Source organism: Mustela erminea, chromosome 11 (genome assembly GCF_009829155.1).
Source record: "Mustela erminea isolate mMusErm1 chromosome 11, mMusErm1.Pri, whole genome shotgun sequence".
Classification (NCBI taxonomy): Eukaryota; Metazoa; Chordata; class Mammalia; order Carnivora; family Mustelidae; genus Mustela; species Mustela erminea.
In genome coordinates this window covers 5,549,440-5,555,756 of record NC_045624.1, presented here as the reverse complement: position 1 = coordinate 5,555,756, position 6,317 = coordinate 5,549,440, and the positions used below count along the sequence as shown (strand labels likewise).

The following is a 6,317-nucleotide window of genomic DNA, read 5'->3' as shown; positions in this document are numbered from 1 at the left end:
AAACAAAACAAAAAACCCAGCAGCCGAGAAGCGAGATGAGAAGTTTGCCATGGGGAGCAGGGGGGCCACCAAGGCCCCCCTTAGTCCCTGGATTTATGGGCCTGGTGAGTTAGAGGAGCTGCACTGTAGCGGGAGGCTCTGAGGTCACAGAGGTAATGGCATCTGTGTGTATGGGCGGGGGGTGGGGAGGCATAAAGAGCCTTGGAGGCTATTTTGGGGACTTTGTGTCTTACTCTGAATGAGATGGGAAACCACTGGAGGATCTGAGCAAAGACGGACACAATGGACCAATATGACTGCTATGCTGAGCAACCACTGTATGGGGAGAGCCAAAAGCAGGGGGACCAGCTAGGAGGCTATCTGAGTCATTCAGGTGATGGGCCATGGCGGGTTTGAACACAAAGTAGTAATCAAGATGGTGAGGAAAGGTTGCATTCTGAGTATATTTTGAAAGCAGAGTCCAGGGCATTTGTTCTCAGAATGATCATGGGTAGGAAGGAAGAAAGGAGTCATGATGGGTACAAGGATAGGCCTGAGCCTGGCTGGAAGGCTGGGAAAGGCTGGGAGGAGTGTTGGAGGAAAAGATCGGGAACCCCATTTTGGACATGACAGATTCCGCATTCAAGGGAGATGTCAAGGTAGCATTTGGACGTAGGATTCTGGAGTTTAGGCTGGAAATAGACATTTAGGAGTCACCATTTAGGGAGCATTAATGCCGTGAGACAAGTGCCCTAAGAGGATGAGGAAGTCCAAATCCTGAGCCTTGGGTGGGTTCAGTGTTAAGAGCTTGGGTATAATGAGAAGCCAGGAAAAGATGCTGAGATGTATCCATCTCGAATTAGGAGGAAGACAGGAAGAATGTGGTATCCTAGAAGCCAAGTCAAGAAAGGATTCTAGGGGAGAGAGGAGTAAGTTGTGTTAAATATTGCTGATAGCCACTAAAGTTGAAGACTGGTCATTGGCCATCGACAATAGCAATGAAGAAGCCATTGGTGAACTTGAGGACAACAGCTTTGGCAGGTCTGTGGGGCAAAATCTGGAAAGCAAATGGGAGAAAAGGAATTACAGACACAGGTATGGACAACCCTTTAGAGAATTTTTGCTCTAACAGAGAGAGAAAAGTGGGGCAGTAGTTGGAGGAAGAAATGGGGTTGAAAAGTTTTCCTTAAATTGGGGAAGTTAACAGCATGTTTGTAGCCAGGAGAGGGGAAAAAAATCAATGATGCTGGGAGGGAAAGGACTTCAGGAACACTCTCCTGGAATAGGTAAAGGGGGAAAGCACGGGCCACCCATCCACAGTAGCAGCTCTCCATGTTGGATGTATGTAAACATCATCCAGGAAACATTTCAAGACCCCCATGCCTAGGCTGCAACCAGCAGATTATGCTGGGGTCTCTGGGGTGAGCTGGCAGAGAACCGCAGGGAAAAGCATGTGGACAGTTGAAGGAACTTATGGGAGCTCCCTGCTGACTGCTGCTATTTCCTCAGTGAAATGAGGGGCATGCTCATCAGCTAATCTTGAGCATGAAGGAGGAGATCCTGGGGGGGACGAGGAGAAGATATGGTGACTCAGGCATGGGAAGGTAATAAGGTCTAGGGGTGAGACCATGAAAATGGTCTGGGGCGGGGTGGGGTGGAGGAGTCATTTTAGGAGAGGAGTTGAAGCAACCGAGGTCAGCGTACTTGGAAGTATCCTGTATATGGATATTCAAGTCATCAGGAATTAAGATGGGAGTGGTGGTGGAAGAGTGACAGCAAGCTAGGAGGATTCTCTCTTGACCTCAGTCAGTGTAGGTGCGCAGCTGGAGTGGGAACATCTCTACCATGACCCTCACCTTGCAACGTTATGCTTCAGCAAACCTGAATTACCTAAAGGTCCCTAGCTAGTATTGTGTGGTAAGTCCTATTTCTTGCATCTTATGTAATTTTTCCTCCTTAGTTTGTTTGGATGGTACATCCTAGTTTTATTATGTATGTACATATTTATTTTTTAAAAATCTGTATGTATATATTATTTTTATAAAAGCTCTAATTAATTGAGAGGGGAGGGAGGGGCAGAGGGAGAGGGACAAGGAGACTCCCCACTGAGTGTGAAGCCCAACGTAGGGCCCAATCCCATGATCCTAGAGATCATGACCCGAGCCAAAACCAAGAGTTGGAAGCCCAACCAAATGAGCCACCCAGGCTCCCATGTGTGTGTATGTGTTCATATATATATATACACACATATATACACACACACACACACACACATATATATATATATATATACACACACACATATATATATATGTATACACACACACACACACACACACTTCTTTATTTTGCTAAGACTATTGCAGTAGTCTCCTTACTGGTATTCCTGCCTCTAGTCTTATTCCATTCGGCTTGATGACTGACAAAGGCTCTGTCTTCTCCATATTTCCTCCAGAACACCTTTCTGAATAACCAAATCTGACCTGGTTACTTGCTTGCTTAAAACCTTGCAGGGATTCACTGTCCTTAACTATGTTAATCACTTTCTGTGTCACTGTTTTAAATGTTTTACTGTCATCCAAAAGATGTGTCCTGTCATTATCCTTATTCTATAGGTGATAAAACAGAGGCACAAAGAGGTTCGTTTGCTCAGTGCCACATGAAGCTTACATTACCCCAGTATACAATGCTTGTCATAATTGATCACCCTTCCTGTACAACTTCCTTTCTTACCATTTTATGTTTCAGTGAAGGTGAATTAACTAAAGGTCCCAGGATCAGTGAGGCCACCATCAGGAAGTATATAGCACAGAAAGAAGGTTTAATTGAAGAAAGTTAATGAAGGGCCTCTTTATGAGACATGGGAACAGCTAAGGGAAAATAGTAAGACACCGACACTAGCACCAAAAGGAGACCAAAGCGACAGACGAATGGTGCTATCATAACCATGTGGAAGAGTCAGCCCAGCAGGAGCAGTAGGGGCGAGCAACCAGTCAGAATCGTGATAAATCCCTTCGCCTACATTTCCTCCAAACCTACAATCTCCTGCTTGGGTGCCGTTTGGTCAAATACAACTGGAAGCCGGAAGATGAGAAAGCCGGGATGATGCAGTCTGTAGTGGTCAGCCTCCTGGGCACAAAGCAGGCAAGGGAGGGATGGAAAATTAATCAGAGAGCTTTTGCCCTTTATTTAGAGGAAAAAAAATCTGTGGCCTCTACCCAGAGGAGACAGCAAGTCTCATCAGGTACTGATTACAGGTTAGACTTTGTGGAAAATCCTCTGGCTCAGATGTGGGCTTCCTAGCCCCCATTTTGTCCTACCCGACCAGTACAGCGAACCCCACTCAATGCTTGCTGGGTCAGCAGCATGAGAAGCCCGAAAGTGGTCAGTCATAAACCTGAGCTTCCAGTTTAATGGGTTCAAGACTGTGTCCTCCAGGGAATGTTCCTTCATGTGCACTAGGATCTCCAAACCTAGAGTCCAACGTTATGGGGGAAACATGTTCTGTAAGAGGGTTGTTTGATGAAATCGTGAGAGATCACTTCCAACTCCACCCCAGTCCTTGTATAAGTCCACAAACCTAAGTGATCATGTCACATCTTCTCTGTCTTCAAATCTCGAACACTTCTGCCCCAGGCTACACTCCAGACTGATTTGCGTCTCTAGGGATACCCTGTCAAAGAAGAGAACCTGTGTAATCTGGCTACAGGGGAAACAGCACCACAATGATGTGGTGATCTCCTGAAGAAGGTAGCTCCAGTTGGTGCCATAACTGAGCCCTCAGCAGGCCACTCCCCAGTCCATTCGAACAGTTGCCTGAGTATCTCAGTAACTATGCACACACCAGTGAATTCCACGGGCATGAACTCAGCTCCCCAGGCCTTCTGCTATATAATGTGCTCCCTGGTTGGAGATGTTGTGTGGGTTACCATGACAATGAATAGGGCTTTCTGAAAACCTTCAAGGGGTGGTGCTGGCAGAAGTATTGCCAAGTGGAGAAAGCAAGTCTGTATCGGAGCAGGACTCCCTTCCTAAGACAGCAGACTGCTGGGTCTCTCTGCGAAGGAGTAATACAAGTGGTAGGCCTGACCCCCGAGTGGAAGTTGCCAATATAGATGATTTGGTGATGGTCTTTGCTAGTAGTTAGCCATTTGGGAACTCAATGGAGATGGTATCTCTGTTAGCCCTAGTGAAGGGTCCTTACTGAGGATGCACAGGGGTGACAGAGGAAATGGGTTGAGTGACATTCACAGGTAGACTGACCAGTTCAACAGCTTGATTATCAAGCACCTCTGCTTGGGGGCTCTGCAGTGGTGCCCCAGATGGGAACATCCATGATGCCTTGGGATCTTCACATGATGTTCATCCTGGGGCTTCCATCCATGTACCTCTTTCCCAGACTTTTCTGGTCCCAAGCCTTCTGGTCTTGACCATCCAGGTTTTCTGACTAGCCTGTGAATCTATTACCTGTAACTCATTAGGTAATGTAGACCTCCAAAGTACACAATCAGATTGGCCAAAATGTATCTATTGAGAGGCTTTTCCTTCACCACCGTCTTTCAGGACCATTCCTGAGTCAGACTTACTATAGTAAGTAAGCACCTCTTATAGTAAACATATAAAATATATGAACATATGTTCGCATAATACATATATCATGAATATACACACATATCACTAAGAAAAATAAATGTCAATTAAAATGCGGTATCACTACACACCCACTGAAATGACTACAGCAGAAACCCTGATGGTATTGAGTGTTGGCAAAGATGCAGAGCTACTGGAACTCACGCACTGCTGGCGACATAACCACTTTGGAATACAGCCTGGTAGCTTTTTTTTTTTTTTTTAAGATTTTATTTATTTGACAGAGATCACAAGTATTCTATATTTATATATTATTATATATTATAATTATATATATTTATATATTATTATATATATTCTATATTATATTCTATATTTATTTGTTGTTTTTCTGGAGGACTTGAATACACTCCCCAAAGTTCCCTTGTGTCCCTTGGTAATACATCCCTCTATTCCTTCTCCCATCCCCAAGCAACCACTATCACTACAGATAGTGATCACTACAGATCACTTTAGATCAATTTTCATTTTCTAGAATTTTACATAAATCAAATTCTATGCTATGCACTCTCCTCTGGTCCAGCATCTTTCACTCAGCGTAGTTATTCCCAGATTCACCTGGGAATAGTTTTTATCAATAGCCTGTTCCTTTGTATTGCCCAGCAGTATCCCAGGAGATACACTTGTTGATGGACATTTGAGTTAATCCACTTTGGGGCTATAGGAAAACAAAAACAAAAACTGCTATGAACATTCTCGTTTAAGTCTTTTTGTGGACATGTTTTCATTTCTCTTGGGTAAATACCTAAATGAGGAGTGGCTGGGCCACACATTTCCCTCTTAAATAAACAGGGGCTAGGGGCACCTGGGTGGCTCAGTGGTTTAAAGCCTCTGCCTTCAGCTTGGGTCACAATCCCAGGGTCCTGGGACTGATCCCCGCATTGGGCTCTCCACTCGGCATGGAGCCTGCCTCTCTGCCTACTTGTCATCTCTGTCAAATAAATAAATAAAATCTTAAAAAAAAAAAAAAAAAAAGAAAGCTACCAGGCTGTATTCCAAAGTGGTTATGTCACCAGCAGTGCATGAGTTCCAGTGGCTCTGCATCTTTGCCAACACTCAATACTGTCAGGGTTTCTGCTGTAGTCATTTCAGTGGGTGTGTAGTGATACCGCATTTTAATTGACATTTATTTTTCTTAGTGACTCCTGAGGGTGAGCACCTTTGCATGTGCTTATTTGCCATCTGTAGATCTTTGGTCAGGTGTTTATTCCCATCTTTTGCCTTCTTTTTTTTTTTTTTTTTTTGGAGCCTGTGTCCGGACATTTTTATTGAGTTTTGGACATTATATTTGTAAAAGAGGCTGTGGATTTTTTGTTTCAGTTTTCTGCTGGCAGCCAGATAGAATATAGGCATATCCCCCCGGTGCAGCCAAGGATGGGCTCCTGGCTTCGAACAGGCTGCCCTGTGTTTGGTGTGTGGCAACTCCTGCAGCAGAGGCCAGCCCAGGCCTTCTGCATCTTCCACCCTAAGCCTGGGGCGTTCTCCATGCTCTCTGCGGGACAGGCATGGAACCCTCTGCTGTGTATCCCCCACACGCTGACTGCTGAAATGAATGAATAGGGCTTTCAAGCTTCCAGAAGACACTTTCTGTTTAATTTCTCACCCTCTTGTTCCAGAAGCCTAAGGAGACTTGTGGGTGTGGCCACAAGCCAAGGACCCCTGTTAGCTCCAAACGCATCACCACCCTT

At 45.0% G+C, this 6,317-nt stretch overlaps 1 long non-coding RNA gene across 1 annotated transcript; it reads left to right on the top strand.

The window, feature by feature from the left end:
* The first annotated feature begins 213 nt into the window (after positions 1-213).
* On the top strand, positions 214-1,835 carry LOC116569166. Its single transcript, XR_004276892.1, has 3 exons — positions 214-373; positions 843-1,074; positions 1,786-1,835. It is a non-coding gene; the product is annotated as an uncharacterized LOC116569166 (long non-coding RNA).
* Positions 1,836-6,317: the final 4,482 nt, after the last annotated feature.